The 15,754-nt window shown below is 43.4% G+C and overlaps 1 non-coding gene across 1 annotated transcript; it reads right to left on the bottom strand.

Annotated features, from left to right (window-relative positions):
- Positions 1 to 14,949: 14,949 nt before the first annotated feature.
- LOC138444446 (U6 spliceosomal RNA) lies at positions 14,950 to 15,059 on the bottom strand. Its single transcript, XR_011258475.1, has one exon. It is a non-coding gene; the product is annotated as a U6 spliceosomal RNA (small nuclear RNA).
- Between the last annotated feature and the right edge of the window lie 695 nt (positions 15,060 to 15,754).

Below are 15,754 nucleotides of genomic sequence, written 5' to 3'. Positions count from 1 at the left end.
CATCTCCAAATTGACAAATTTTAGAATCGTTGAGTTCTACAAAATCTGCTGACATACACGTCACTTGGACTTTGCATGACACTCTTTAGTCTACTTGACTAAGGATTGATTTTATCCCGAAACGCCTTTGCTTTTCCATTTGAGGTTGAAGAAAAGTCCTGCTAATAAACTCAGCTTTCTTTGCTCCCTGATATCCACCCTCTGCACCCCCGCCCCGACCCTGCCCTCTCTCTCTCTTTAGTCGCTAAGTCGTGCCTGACTCTTGTGACCCCATAGACTGTAGCCTGCCCGGCGCCTCGGTCCATGGGATTCTCCAGGCAAGAATCCTGGAGTGGGTTGCCATTTCCTTCTTCAGACAGCCCCTAGAAAGGAACAACTAAACATCCAAAATGACCACACCCACCTTCACCTCCGCTGGGTCTAAAGTCATGTTAATGTCAAAGTTGCCCAATGAGGGAAAACCCTTAAACTCTCCAAATAGGGATCTTTGACTTTGGGACATGATTCAATGATGTAAAGAGGTGACATAAGACATTTTCTTTAGTATTAACCTACATTAAAGTGCCCTGAATGCATGAAAGAGTGGCTACTGTGTGCTCATGAGCCTCATTTCTGTTCTTATCCAGAAAGTGAATGTGGTAGGAAGAATTTAAAATGACCCCCCACTGAACCACACCCTTGAGTGTCAGTGGGACTTGTAACGTGCTTCTAGCGGGTGTAATGTGGCAAAGGCAATGGGGCAGCACTCCTACGGTTATTGTTATATGGCAAAAATGAAGCGATTTTTTTCAGATGTAATCAGTGAACTTCAAACTAATCAAAAAGAGATTATCCTAGGTGGGCCTGACCAAACCAGGTGAGCTCCTTAAAAGAGAGCCTAGAGTTTAGAGATGCTGGCTTTGCAGAAGCAAGTGGTCATGAATTCTATAGCTGCAAGAAAATGAACTTCCAATAACTATATGTATCTGGAAGAGGACCCCAAGCTTCAGATGAGACCTTAACCTCAGAGGGGTTAAGGTCCTGAAACCTTAATTTCAGCTTTGTGAAACTGAGCAGAGAAGTCAGCTAGGCAGTGCCTGTAAGATCCTAAATATATGCTGTTCTAAGGCACTTAGTTGCTGGTAATTTGCCATACAGTGATAGATAACTTAATAGAGAGGGGTAGAAAATTAAGGGTGAGGACCAAATGGGGAACCCAACCTACCAAGGAAGTCACAAACTACATGATAATTAAAGCTAACTGCAACTGCTCAGCTGCTAGGAGCCCCAGCATGGGACTGCCTACTTGACAGGGAAGCATGAGCAAGAAAAGCAGTAATAAACTGCTTTTTAGATTTGAAATAAAAGCCACCACTCACTTGATTATCATCTGAATCCCATCCATAATCATCACTGGTTTGCTATTTGAGTCAAACTTCTTTTTGCAGAGCTAAAAACCAAATAAACAAACAAACCAGAAACATAATCTCAAGGTTATTGATTATCCTCCAAAGTGCTTGTGTGAACTAGTCAGTGATTCTGACTCTTTGGCTGTGTCTTTGAAAGATAACAGTATTTAGACCCTACTATGCTCTCACTAACTCTCCAGTCAGTTAGAAAATCTTAAGATATTTTTTCAAAGAATGGTAAAAGAAAGCAGTGTGTGAGTTCTGGAATTATTGAAAGATATTCTCTGATGATTGACTTTCTATCACTCTGATACTCAATTTAGAAATGGAATGAAAGAAAACAGGAAGAGAATTGCGCTCCACTGATGTGTGGAAGCATTGAAAAACCTTTAGTCCTGTTTAGCAATGGAGCTTCTAGGTTAAAGGAAATATGTGAATATATATGAAAGAATTTATTTGAAGCAGGTTGCTTTCTTTATGCATTCATTCTTAAAAAGCTGTGAATCAATTTTGTCATCAATTGAATCTTACTTTAAATGCATGAGGGAGCTCAGTATTTGAAGGAATTCTACAGTAAGTCTAAGTAAAGCAAATTTAGCTTTTAGTAGTATATATAATTAGGCAAGCTAAGACTTCTGTTGTATTGATAAGTACTTTTGTATACCAACACTTTTTATAGTGAAGAACTGATTTTTAAAAACTACATTCAATTAGTTTTTGTGAAGTGCAGTGCCCATAGAAACTACAAACTAAAGAATGTGGTTCTCCATCTGGTTCTACAAAATGAAGTCACTAGCCACAGCGGTCCTGTCGCTGATCTTTACTTAACACATCTTGAAAAGAGTTAGGGTGGAAATCAGGATGAGGCACTCTGTCTTTGGGAAAAACTGGCAGAACAGGACTTCAAATAAATATTGTCAGGAAAAATTTTATGCACCCAATTTCTTGTATCTTCTTATCCGTTGTTTGCTTTTGTTTCGTCGCTCAGTCATGCCAGACTCTTTGCGACTCCATGAACTATAATAGCCCGCCAGGTTCCTCTGTCCATGGGATTTCCCAGGGAAGGATACTGGAGTGGGTTGCCATTTTCTTGTCTCATCTTCTTATGCCTAGAAGAGCAGTAAACTAATTAACAGAGACATTTGCTCCTCATGACTAGCAGCAGACTTCTACTGAGATGTGTGCTTGATTATACTTACCCCCTTCACCAAAATCATATATTTGCTGACCTCACCTCCTACCTATTTGAAGCAGTTCCTCAGAATTATCTGCAAGGTTGTCTCCTGGGCTATATTCCTCAGTAACTCCAAATAAGATTGAACTCACAGCTTTCATATTGGATGGTTGTTTTTTCTTCAGTGAACAAAACTTTGGCTGATGGGGGGTAGTCTTAGATGTGCCTTGTTAAAAGATAGAATGAACAGATTAAACTGGAACATTGACAAAAAGAAGGCTGAAGTGGTGTCATCAGGAAGGCTTTAGACCCCTGGACGCTTTTAGATGAGATAAGGATAGACCTCTAAGGTCTATCGACCTCTAAGGGAAGAAAACTCTAGGTCTTCGGAGACAAGCGTCTTACATTTTCAGTGTGACTCTGTGGATTCAAGTCCTAAAACCTCAGCCTACTAGCTGTGCCGCCAGTGAAGGCACTTAGTCACTCCCTGCCATTTCTTATCTATACAATGGAAATAGTAAAATCCCAATTTCAGAAGACAACTGTGAGGATTAAATGCAGTAACACAATAAAGAACCTGGTGCTTAGTCAGCTTTTAGTCACTGTTAACTGTTTCTATTTGGCACAACAGAGTTGTAGAGGCTCCGGTTATTTAAAAGACAAACTAAACCTCAAAAAAAAAAAAAAAAAAAAGATAGTGCTGAAGGAATTAACACACCATAGGAAAAAAATGCTAGTTTCTCCAGCAAGAGAATGCCTCAGGCATTTACAGTTCAATGACTAGGTACTATTTCTAATCATCATCTCATTTAGAATTATAATGAAGAATGTTGGGAATAATTAACCCCATTCTGTAGTCCCAGGAGCCTGTCATTGCAGGTAGGAAGGATTAGGTACCAGCTCTGTTAGTCCTGGCATGTGAGCACATTTATTTCCTCCAGTGATACCATGTCATCCTGCCTCTCTTTTCAGGCAGGTTCAAAAAGTCCCCCACCCCCCCTACAGTGGCAAGGAGCATTCGTCTCATGCTTGATAACACTTTCACAGTCAGAGAATAGCAGCAGCTCCTGAAACATCCAGCCCTTTTAAAAGCTTAGGAATGACAACAGCCACGAGTGAGCGTCTCTTTAGAGCCAGATGTGGTAAATCCTCTCTTCGGAGCTGCTAGCCTGGAAGCCCACTCCCTCCTTTGTTAGAAATTCTAGTCACAAAAACCTACAATAAAATGCTGCAGGCACATCAATAAAGGATATAATGAAATCAGATGAGTCTTGTTCCTTACATTTACATGCAAAGTATATCAAAGGAGCATCCAGTTTGTTCCTGAGACCAATACAATGGATTCTTTTGTGTGGGAGGAGGGAAGATATATGAAGCTGAATGAGGAAGCAATTCCAATTAAAAGGGCTGTGTTTAAGGCTCCAAAGACAATGCAGCCTTTGCTAGACACTTAGCTATTAGAAGTATCTGGCTGCTGAGGTGGTTTTATGGTGATTGGATGAGAGCTGGGTGGAGAGGAACACAGCAGCACCGCCACAGGGCCCCAAGTTTCAGGTCACACTGCTTCCCTTCCAGCTCATTCCTGTGTGACCTCAGGGCCACAGGACCTGCCCTAAAGGGCTGCTATGAGGATTAAACAAAATAAAGCATATAAACCCTCTCTGGCTGTGCCAGGCACATGCTAAGCTTTCTATGATGTTTGCTATTATTGTTATGAGTTCCTCTGACTCAGCTCCACACAAAAGCTGGCAAAGGCTGGAATCACCCAGATGACAAGTGACTGGGACCCTGGAAGGGCCTGCCCTTGAGGCCACGTGCTATGTGATGAAGGGCAAGTTGTCTCCTGGTACAAAGGCCTCTTAAAGTCAGCAAGTATTGGACAGCTCAGACATGCACCACTGGAATTAGCTTGCCTGTTTCCCACACACTTTTCATGTTTTATAGCTTTAGAATCAGACACTTGGGAGATGCCAACTTGGAGACAGATTATTCCCTCTGGCAGGCTGTCTGCAATTTTTCTCCAGAATCTCCATTTGTCTTAAATGGGAGCTACCTTCTTGAAAGTGAGTACTCAGGCTGCCTCGTGCAGCTCAGATCTGAGAGTGAAATTAGAGCCACCTATTCGTCTATGTGGGAGGACACATCTATGGGAATCGGGATTTCGCTTTCGGCTCTTTACCCCTTGCTGGATCACCAAAGTGCCTCTGGAATTTCCTTTAGCGCAGAGGTCCCAGATATTCTTGGTTTTGTAACTTTCAGTGCTATTCTTCACTGACCTTATTAAAAGGGTAGTAATTTTCAGTTGGGAAACAACAGTAGCACAGTCCCCATTGCAGTTGTTGCAGTAAAAAAGAGGAAAATGTTTTCTTTTTTCTCGTGCCCTTTTCTGAACGTTTTTTACTTTAACTGTTCCTGATCTGTAAAGACTAACAAAGATTAACCCGATATGATAGTCACATCCTGTGTTGGGTGCTCACCTTTCCAGCACTCTTTGCAGACCACTTGGCGCTTCCCAGGTGGTGCTAGCGGTAAAGAACCCAGCGGCCAATGCAGGAGACATTATGTGTGTTGGGAAGATCCCTTGGAGGAGGAAATGACAGGCTATTCCAGTATTCGTGCCTGGGGAATCCCATGGACAGAGGAGCCTGGCAGGCTATACAGTCCATTGGGTCGCAAAGAATCAGACATGACTGAAGCAACTTAGCACTCACACACACCTCGTGGTGCTTCTCCTTTCCCTTTATGTAACAGAAAGGGGGCCACCGTACAGTTCAAGAAAGACAATTGACCTAACTGCCAAACTACCTGATGCAAGTCTATGACTGTTTCTAAAACGTTAGAGGAAGAAGAGTATAAGATCCTTACACGTTTGCTCCTCATCACCAGCCCGACTGTGAGCCCGTATCTATATACCCCGATTTCTTATGGAAGCCTGGGGGAGTGGGTAGTGGGGTGGGTACAGTCTCCCCTCCGTTGGCTGATGATTAAAAGCCACCTTTCTATTTCCTCCAAACTCTGTCTCCGTATTTTTTATTTGCCTTTGGTGGACAGGGAAAGCCAAGATTTTTGGCGACATCACAGTGAGTCACTCTACAAAGCATAGATGCAGTTGTCACTCTACAAAGCACAGGATATGCACCTGGATACTCATTTCAAATATGGGCTTTGTTATTGTCGAGACGTAAATGGGCCTAAATCACAGTGCCTCTCAGTTGGGAAAGCCCTGAGGAATATAACACATGAAGCCATCACTCTTATAGTGACATTTTAAAACCAGTCGTAAGGAAAGAGAGAGACAATGGAAAGACAGGGCTGCAAAGGGGGCTTTCTTTCCATTGGTAATATTCAATTTCTGTAAGAAAAAGGATCTAGAGCAATTATGGCAAAATGTAAGTATTTGTCAAATCTATGTGTTGAGCACAAGCATTTATGTCACTTGGCTGTGTATATATTTTCAAGTATTTTTAATAATTGTGTATATTTTGAAGAAAGAGCAGTAGAGTTTTTGGCACCTAAAAAGAGAGGTGTCTCAACTCAGAACAGCCAAGGAAAAACAAATAGAGTAAGTGAGGAGTTGCTCAAAGCTTTCATCAAGGTGGGTTTCCGAATGATGCTGGAGGGTGCAGCTCATGTGAAGAAAGCGGCCAATCTGTTTTAGGTTGTTGTTCAGTTGCTCAGTTGTGTCCGACTCTTTGCAAACCCACGCACAGCCAGGCTTCCCTATATTTCACTGTCTCCTGGAGCTTGCTCATCCTCATGTCGATTGAGTCGGTGATGCCATCCAACCATTTCATCCTCTGTCGTCCCCTTCTCCTCCTGCCTTTAAGTTAAAGGAGTAAAAAAGACTTGGCAGGTAGCTTGGGTCAGGGGAACCGCTCTTTAACTCACCAGCAGGGGCTCAATTCAAAGTGCTCTCCTTTTTTCTCTGACTTCAGTGAGGTATGAAACACAAATTTAAATGATTTAACAAGTAGGTAACAACAACAACAACAACAAAAATTGTTTGGATACTAGTCAGTTTAGACAAAATGGTGCTGAAATGGGCAGTAGTTTTAAAAACCCTCATTTTGAAAATGTAGGCTGGCAAAACCAAGAAAAGTTGCCACCAGAATACAAATTCAAAATTGAATTGTTTTGTTTCTTCATGAAGGGGAAAAAAAAAATCAAAACAAAGAGGAAAAACCCAAGTAGGATGAATGAATTCAGTGTTCAACTAATCATGAAACTGCCTCCCAAAATGGGCTCACTTAGCAAAGATGGAGACTAAACATTCCATGGTCAAGCGGAATATCAAAGAATAAATGTGCTCCCTGCACAGAAGTAGGCTGTTGTGAGGAAAATGAGATCTGAAAAGCCATAAAGTGTTGATTGTAGGGAACACAAGTCATAGAAGACCTTCATGTCATTTACCTGTGATAAAAATTTCAGGTTAAGTGGCAAGATAAAGAATAACACCACGAGTCATCTTTATTCATGAAAAAGTCCTTAGACAAGGATTTCGCTGACACTGTAAAAAAAGACTGTCTCCAATCAGACCTTTCCTTCTGCCTAAAACTGACCATATAATAAGAAACAGTTACACGAAACTCTGTCCGATGTGGACCTGCACACATCAGTTTCTAGAGTCTTTTCCATAGTCATGGCCCTGATATAAACTGTAAACTGATGCAAAAGGAAACTGCTTCTGTTTCAACCCACAAGTATATTTTAACTTTTGTTGTTCAGTCACTCAATCGTGTCCGACTCTTTGCGACTCCACGGACTGCAACACGCCAGGCTTCCCTGTCTTTCACTATCTCCCAAAGTTTGCTAAAACTCATGTCCATTGAGTCAGTGATGCCATCCAACCAGCTCATCCTCTGTCTGCTCCTTCTCCTCCTGCCTTCAATCTTTCCCAGCATCAGGGTCTTTTCCAGTGAGTTGGCTCTCGTATCAGGTGGCCAAAGTGTTGGAACTTAAGCTTCAGCATCAGTCCTTCCAATGAATTCAGTGTTGATTTCCTTTAGGATTGACTGGTTTGATTTCCTTGCTGTCCAAGGGACTCTCAAGAGTCTACTCCAGCACCACAATTCGAAAGTATCAGTTCTTTGGTGCTCAGCCTTCTTTGTGGTCCAACTCTCACATTCATACACGATTACTGGAAAAACCATAGCTTTGACTATACAGACCTTTGTCAGCAAAGAGATGTCTCTGTTTTTTCAATACACTGTCTAGGTTCGTCATAGGTTTTATGTAATTTCCAACATATTGTGACTGAGAAGACAAATTGCTGGAGGCCAAAAGGATGAGATGGTTGAATGGCCTCACCAACTCAATGGATATGAATGCAAGCAAACTCCGGGAGACAGTGAAGGACAGGGAAGCCTAGGGTGCCGTAGTCCACGTGTGCATGCTAGGCCTCTTCAGTCGTGTCTGACTCTTCTGTGACTCCATGGACCAGAGCCTTCCAGGTTCCTCTGACCATGGGATTCTCCAAGCAAGAACACTGGAGTGGTCTGCTATGCCCTCTTCCAGGGGATCTTCCCACCTTAGGGACCAAACCCGTATCTCTTATCTCTCTTATTATTATCTCTTATCTTAACCCTGCATTGGCAGCTGGATTCTTTGCCACTGCAATCACCTGGGAAGCCTGTGCTACAGTCCATGGGGGTCGCAAAGAGTTGGACCAGACTTAGCGACTGAACAAAAACAAACCTCATATATGTGTTTTCAGACCATAGAGATTAAATAAGACTTATCCTTCCAAAACTACCAAAAGGACCCAGAGAGACACATGGCTATTTTTTAAATATAATTTAAAAGATTATATTAAAACAAACACAGAGATTCTGTTTGTTAGGGTGTTTTGGGTTGCAGAAATCAATTTAAGTTAGTGAATGCACACCAAGGGAACATTTTATAAGGATACAGGGAGACCCAAGGTTGAAAACACATGAGACCTCGGAAGCAGCCATCACTCATCACTGTGTCTCTCTGAGAAATGGCTTTGTCTTCTTATGGAAGACATAGCTTTCCATATGGAAGAAGAGCTTTCTTCGCTACTCAGTCCCCATGATGAACAGGAAAAGGACATCTATAGCTTGCAAGCCTGCAAGTTTTAAAGTACCTGTCATTCCACAACTGCTGGCCTCTGCTCACACTCCCTTATCCTCACACACCCACTTCATCTTGGATTCCCTCACTTAACTCCAAATATGTGGTTAAGGGATGTTCACTGGTCTAGCTTGAACTACGAGTCTGTGGCCAGTACGTCAGATCACACAGCTGCTGAGAGTAATCCCAGTAGGTCTCCAGAGAAGAGGATGTGTCAAATGACCTATGAATTTCACTACACATATGCTATAGAGCAGAATGCCTTCATGCAAAATATTAATTGAATGCCTCCTCTGTGCTTGATGCTTTTTTGGGGTGCTGGGGGAACAACAGTGAACAAAAAAAGAGACAAAGTTTCTCCTCTCAGGAAGCTTAGATTCCACTGAGGAAGGAAACAATAAAGAAATACTCAATAAAATACCTAACATATCTGTTGGTTGTAAGTACAGTGAACAGCAGTAATGGCGAGCTCGGACATATTTAACAACCAGCTCTCTGGAAGGCATTTGATGATTTCTGTGGTATTTATACCACACTACAGTGACAGTCTATGGGGTCGCAAAGAGTCAGACATGACTGAAGCGACTTAGCAGACACGCACGGTGACTTTCAAGCTCTCAGTGTGATATCCCTGATCATGGACTTCGGAGGAGATGAGCTGTAACGCACTATTGCAGAGTAGCCCCACCATAGACAGACACAAGGGATATAACCTCAAAGCACAGATGAGAGTAAAACACAGTAAAAGAACTAGGATGTTATGAGTTTTTAGGATCTATTACTTTTGTTTTTAACATAATTAATTTCATTATAATTTGAATTATTTAATTTTTTGTGATGGCTTTGTTTAATAACTAGCTCACAGAATTCCAGAAAATTTTATCATCTGTTCTCACAGGCCAGTATGAGCCAGATCCAGGACACCACTGGAGGTAAGGAAAACAAAACAGAGTGAGGAGGGGTGGTGTTCCAGATAACTAGAACTGCTGTGTAACAAACCACCTCAAGACTTAGTGGCTTGGAATAAGAACTGTTCTACTACCTCTCATAATTTTGCAGACCAGACAGGGCCAGATGGGGGAGTCCTTCTAGTCAGTGATGTCAACTGGCAGATGGACTCGTCTTGAAGGTCCAGAGTGTCTGGGGCCTCAGTGGGGGTGACCAGAAGCCTGGGCTAAGCTGGAGCTCTTGAGTGGAGTGCCTCCACTTTACTTGAGCATGGCAGCCTCAGGTAATCAAATCCAGGACTCCCAGAGAAACTGTTCTAAGAGGCAGGAAGTGGAAACTGTCAGTCTCCTAAGGCCTGGGCCTGGAAACTGTCCCAGCACCACATCTGCCATATTCTGTTGCTCAAAGAAACCACAGGACCTGCCTACATGTAAGTGACAGAGACCCTGTCTCTCCACAGGAAGGGGATCAAAGAACGTGCGGCCATCCCTAATCCACCACAGAGAGGGAATAGTAGTGTCACGGAGCTCTGATATTTTAAAGATGGTGGTTGGGGAAGACTTTTCTACTGAGGTGATTTTTTTTTTTTTCTCCTAAGAACCAGGCCATATTAACAAACAACACGTGCATATGAGATATTGAGTCCAGGTTTTGGCAGTAATTCTGACTAAGTCCTTAGACCCTGCTCTGCCGTGAGTGGGGGATATCTGACAGTGAGCACTTAAGAGGCACTTCTTACTACCCAGGTGAAAGACACCAAAGTTCAGAGAACCTAGGCACCTACTCCCAGACACCAAGCAAAGCTTTGAATACTGGTCAGTAGCAGAATGTAACCTGAGCCCAGTTCTTCAACCCAGATCTTCTATTTAAAAGTTCAGTGCTTCTTCTTTGGGCTTCCACTATGGTGCAAATGGTTAAGAATCTGCCTACAATACAGGAGACCCAGGTTTGATCCCTGGGTCAGGAAGATCCCCTGGAGGAGGGAATGGCAATCCATTCCGGTATTCTTGCCTGGAGAATTCCATGGACAGAGGAGCCTGGTGGGCTACAGTCCACAGGGCACAAAACTTTTTCTAATCAGTGTTAGCACATGATTTAGCATTTGACACTTTCCTTTTATAAAATGCACATATTTTATATCGATAAGAATGTAAACTCCTTAGGAGAGACTTACTTTTACACTTCTCCAGGGCTGCTGTATACAGTAGTGTAGTTGGTACACTACGCAAGATATTACCAGGTTTAGAGTATGCACTTGGCCTGCCAGGCTCGTGCTGTGGGGCAGGACCACATTGTCTCAGAGGAATGGGTATCTTTTTCTGTTCCTACGAAAAAGCAGCAAGTGGTAGCCCTGTAGTTCTCTTACAAAAGTGTACTTTGTGTAACAGTGCTGGGCATGCCTCTGAAGGATCCTGGGGTTGGGGAGAATCCAGGTCCTGGGTGAATGATTAATAGCATTCAGATTCCACCAGAAGTGTGTCTTATGGACATGCTATGATTGTCTACTGCTGTATAATGAACCACCCCAAACCTAGTGGACAATATAGATCTTCAACTGGAAACTTCCTTTGGTTCCTACTCAGTGTGACCATATGGACTGCAGCCAGCCAGGCTCCTCTGTCCATGGGATTCTTCAGGCAAGAATACTCAAATGGGTTGCCATTTCCTCTTCCAGGGAATCTTCCTGACCCAGGGATCAAACCTGTCTCTTTTGTCTCCTGCATTGGCAGGTGGGTCCTTTACCATTAGTGCCACCTGGGAAGACCCTCATCAATATAATAGCCATTTTATTGTGCTCACAGATGCTTAGGGTCAGGAATTTGGATGGGGCAGAGTAGGGGTATATTGTCTCTGTTTCATGATGTCTGGGGCCTCAGCTGTGAAACTCATTTGGGAGCTGGAATCATCTGCAGGTTTCCTTCCTTATATGTCTGGGATCAAGCTGAAAGGACTCAAAGGCCAGCCTCCACTGGGACTGTCAATAGGAGCACGCGCATGTGGCCTTCTCCTGTGACTGGGGTTTCCCACAGCTTGGTGGCTGGCTCTGAGATAGAGCACCAAAGGAGGGATGTCCACAAAGCAAGCCTTCTGAGAAAGCCCGGGGGTAGCTGCATGGCCTTCCAAGCCCAACCTCAGAAGTCACCATCTCCAAGACACATTACTGGCTGCAAGCATGTCACTGTGGCCAGCTTACACTCGAGGGCAGGGAAGTGAGACTGTGCCTCTTGATGAGGACTAGCATGTGGGATGAGAGATGTTGTCGTGGCCATCGTTGGAAAATGCAGCCTGCCACAGGGCACATCTCTTCAACAACCCAGTACCACCTGGGTTGGGAAGATCCCTCGGAGGAGGGCATGCAACCCACTCCAGCATTCTTGCCTCGGAAATCCCATGGACAGAGGAGCCTGGCAGGCTACAGTCCATGAGGTCACAAAGAGTCAGACAGGACTGAGTGACTAAGCACACACATACCACCAAAGAAATGGAGCTGTGATTGAGGGATGCAGCCTCCTAACCGCGCCCCTCCCCCAGCAACGACGATGCTGGTGCTGAAGGGCCCTCTGGGGCCAGGTACACAGGGACTGCATCCTGAGGCCAGCACCTGAGTCCCCAAAAGCCTCTCTCTTTCAAGTTTGCAGTCAGAATGTGAGCTGAGCACAGGCCATGCTGGCAGCTTCAAATGCCCAAGCTTCTTTTTGCCCTTGGGCTTGGTGGTTATGCCAGGAGCCTGACAGGTTGAGGGTTTGCCTCTTTTTTTAATATGTGGGCCACCAGCTAACTGTCAGAGTTATCAGGGCTCAGGCCAAAGCCAGATGTTCTTCACAGATGTGCAAAGCAGACAGTTCCCTTATTACATCTTTTTAAGTTGTCTGATGTTATATGATGGCTTTTTTAGTCTAATTTAGGGTTGAACACCCCTGGCAAGGCAATTGTAGCCATTTCCTCTATTTTAGTTCACACAAAGAAACCCAGCCTTGATTTCAAACCTTTTTTCTTTTTAACTAATTGGGTGGCCTTCTGCAGCTGGGCTATGGAAACCAAGGGAAATTTCAAACTGAAGATTATATATTATGTATATATATAGAGAGAGAGACAGTTGTGAAATGCATTCTTTCCAACCCACCCCTTGCCACTATTTCTCTCCATTAATAAAGATGCTCTAATCTGGCATAAGTAAGAATGTAAGAAATCACCAGACATAACTGCAAACGCATCATAGTGCTCTCTTTCGGCCTCTACCCTATCAGTTCTACCTGGATTTCATATCTGGAGGCTTTGAGGAAAAGTTCAGTAAAGCTACAGCTTAGTTACAGAGCATCACCAAATAATAAACACCAAGTCCACCCTTCCCCCGCCCCTTACCTCTGATCTGGCTTTGCTCCAGTTGTGATGTCTGCAAAATGAGCTGTCACCAGATCAGACTTCTTCAGGTCAGAAGTGGGAGGGAGCTGTACACCCACAAATGAAATGCCCCTGTGAACACAGGCTTTGTTTCCTCTATCGAGTGCTATTTATGTGCTTATAAACAAACAGCTTTTATTATTCAACTTATAAAACTCCACTGTTTAAAGTCTGCATTTAACTACATTGCACACTAACATCTGTGACAATGAGAAAGTGCGCTAACATATCCCATTTCCCACCCTCCCATCACCACTACCTGCCCCCCACCTCCCCACCCCCCACCCCCACCCCCCGCCAATATGACAATGTACCCTCAAGGTTATAAAGTGCTAAGACTGAAACCAGGCATGCATAGGAGAAGAAATACTTATGAGAGGATATGAGAGTGACAATCAAATGTTTGTTAGGAGTGAGAATGAACTCTTTGTGGAGTTTGGTGAGCCTTGGCCTGTGCTGAGCCCCTGCCTGGGAAAGGTCTAGGTGAGTGAGCTGACAGAACCAATGCGTGACTCACAGTGGGCTCCAACTAGGCCTGTAGTGCCCTAGGACTCAGTAAGAAATAAAACATGGAAGTAAATATTTTGTGACTAACACAAAGGCTGCATTTCATGGTAACAAGGTGACCCCAGAGCATCAAACATCCTTTCTGCCACACGCACCTCCCCACCCCACCAGCCAGAAAAGATGCAAAAGGTGAGCCAAGGCTCAGGGCTCTTCTGATCTGGGAAGTTCCTCCAGGGCTGGTAGATTCACTGAACTTCACATCCACTTCAATCCATTAGAAACAGAGGCACAGAGCTGCCAAAGCTATAACTTTAATGAATGTGTAATGGCTGATTTTGTGGATCAGACTGGCTGGGTCACAGTACTCAGTCAAGCACCAGTCTAGAGACTTCTGTCAAGTCATTTGTTAGATGTGATTAACATTTAACTCAGTAGACTTTAAGTAAAGTAGAATACTCTCTATCAGTGTGTGTGTGTGGAATCTCATCCAATTAGTTGAAGGTCTTGAGAGAAAGGTTGAGGCTCCCCACCCCAAGAAAGGATTCTGCCAGCAGACTGCCTTTGAACTTGAGCTGCAACATCAGGTCTTCCCTGGGCCTCCATGCAGATTTCAGATTGGTCATTTTCCAAACTCATATGAGCCAGTTCCTTAAAATGAATCCTACTCATTCTGCTTCTCTGGAGAACCCTGACTCTATGTTATGTCTATACACCTTGCACTGCTTACTGCTTGATTAATTTACGTAGCAGGGACTGCAAGCTGCCTAATACCCATTTTTCTCTTTCTTGGTGTCAGAATCCTAATTTTATTTAGGATGGTAATGTTCTAGCTAAAAGACCATGTTTCCCAGTTTTCCTTACAGCCAATGATGGCCCCATGATTTACCTCTGTCCAAAGATGGGTAAGCATTGTTGATTAGGATTTACAGCAAAACTTCTTAAAAAAGAAGAAAGGCTATTGGCATGTACCCTGTCTCCCTTTTTGGGTTTTCTGTCTGGAACTCTGATGGTGGACTGAACTCAGTGGCCATCTTGAATCATGAAACTACCCACTAAAAATGGCACAGCAGAAAAATACCAGCTCTGGACTGCCTACTCCCTTTTACTTGAAGAAAAACTAAACCACTATCCTTTAAAAACCACTATAATTCCAGTTTGTGAACAACAGTGTACTATAATTCCAAATTGATCAGATAATACACAGAAGCTACAATAATTCAAAGCAAACCTTAATAGTTCTCAAACCCAGACCATCATTTAGGGTCTGGTCCAGCTTGTCCTATAAAATGGGTAGTATTATTATTCCCACTTTACAGAAGATGAAACTAAGGTACAAAGAAGTGAAGTAACTTGCCAAGATCACATAATCAGCAAGTGCCTGTGCTTTGAACTTAGATCTAGTCAATTCTGGAATTTGAGCTCTTTTTTTTTTCTTAATAAAATATGGATTGCTTCATGAATTTGCGTGTCATCCTTGCACAGGGGCCATGCTAATCCTCTCTATATCTTGGAATCTGCACTCTTAACCACAATGCCTCCCAATGGTTAAGCTAAGAATGATGGGTGGAAGTCATGGGACACAGATTCCGGTTCAATATAAGGAAGACTCTTCTAAAAGGGAGCTGTTCAATAACACCATAACTAGGAACATGTAATTAAAGACTGAATAACCACTATTAGGGTTTTCCAGGTGGCACTAGTGGTTAAGAATCCACAGGCCAATGCAGGAGATGCAAGAGACACAGGTTCGATCCCTGAGTCAGGAAGATGCCCTGGAGCAGGAAGTGGCAACCTACTCCAGTATCATCCAGTACTAGTCTATTTCAGTTCACCCAAGTCTACATGTGTGTTTTGACAGAATTAAGCATTCCATACGAGGAATTTTAAAAAGAAAGGAAAGGGTAGATTTAATATTAATACTGGCACTATTCTAGTTCTTGACTTCCCTGTAGCTCAAACGGTAAAGAATCGGCCTGTGATGCGGGAAACCAGGGTTCGACCCCTGGGTCGAATCCACTCCAGCGTTCTTGCCTGCAGAATTCCAAGGACACAGAAGCCTGGGGGAGGCCACAGTCCATGGGGTCGCAAAGAGTAGGACATGACTGAGCGACTAACACACACACACATTCTAGTTCTTGATTTGGGTAGCGGGGCGGAGGGACTCCATTTTATTTCTGTGTTTCATCACTTATGTATATGTTCCAATGTCTTTTAATATATATTAAACATGACATGCTTGGTG

This window comes from Ovis canadensis, chromosome 7, assembly GCF_042477335.2.
Source record: "Ovis canadensis isolate MfBH-ARS-UI-01 breed Bighorn chromosome 7, ARS-UI_OviCan_v2, whole genome shotgun sequence".
NCBI lineage: Eukaryota > Metazoa > Chordata > Mammalia > Artiodactyla > Bovidae > Ovis > Ovis canadensis.
Note: the sequence above shows the minus strand (reverse complement) of the source record. Positions and strands in the feature narration are given on the sequence as shown.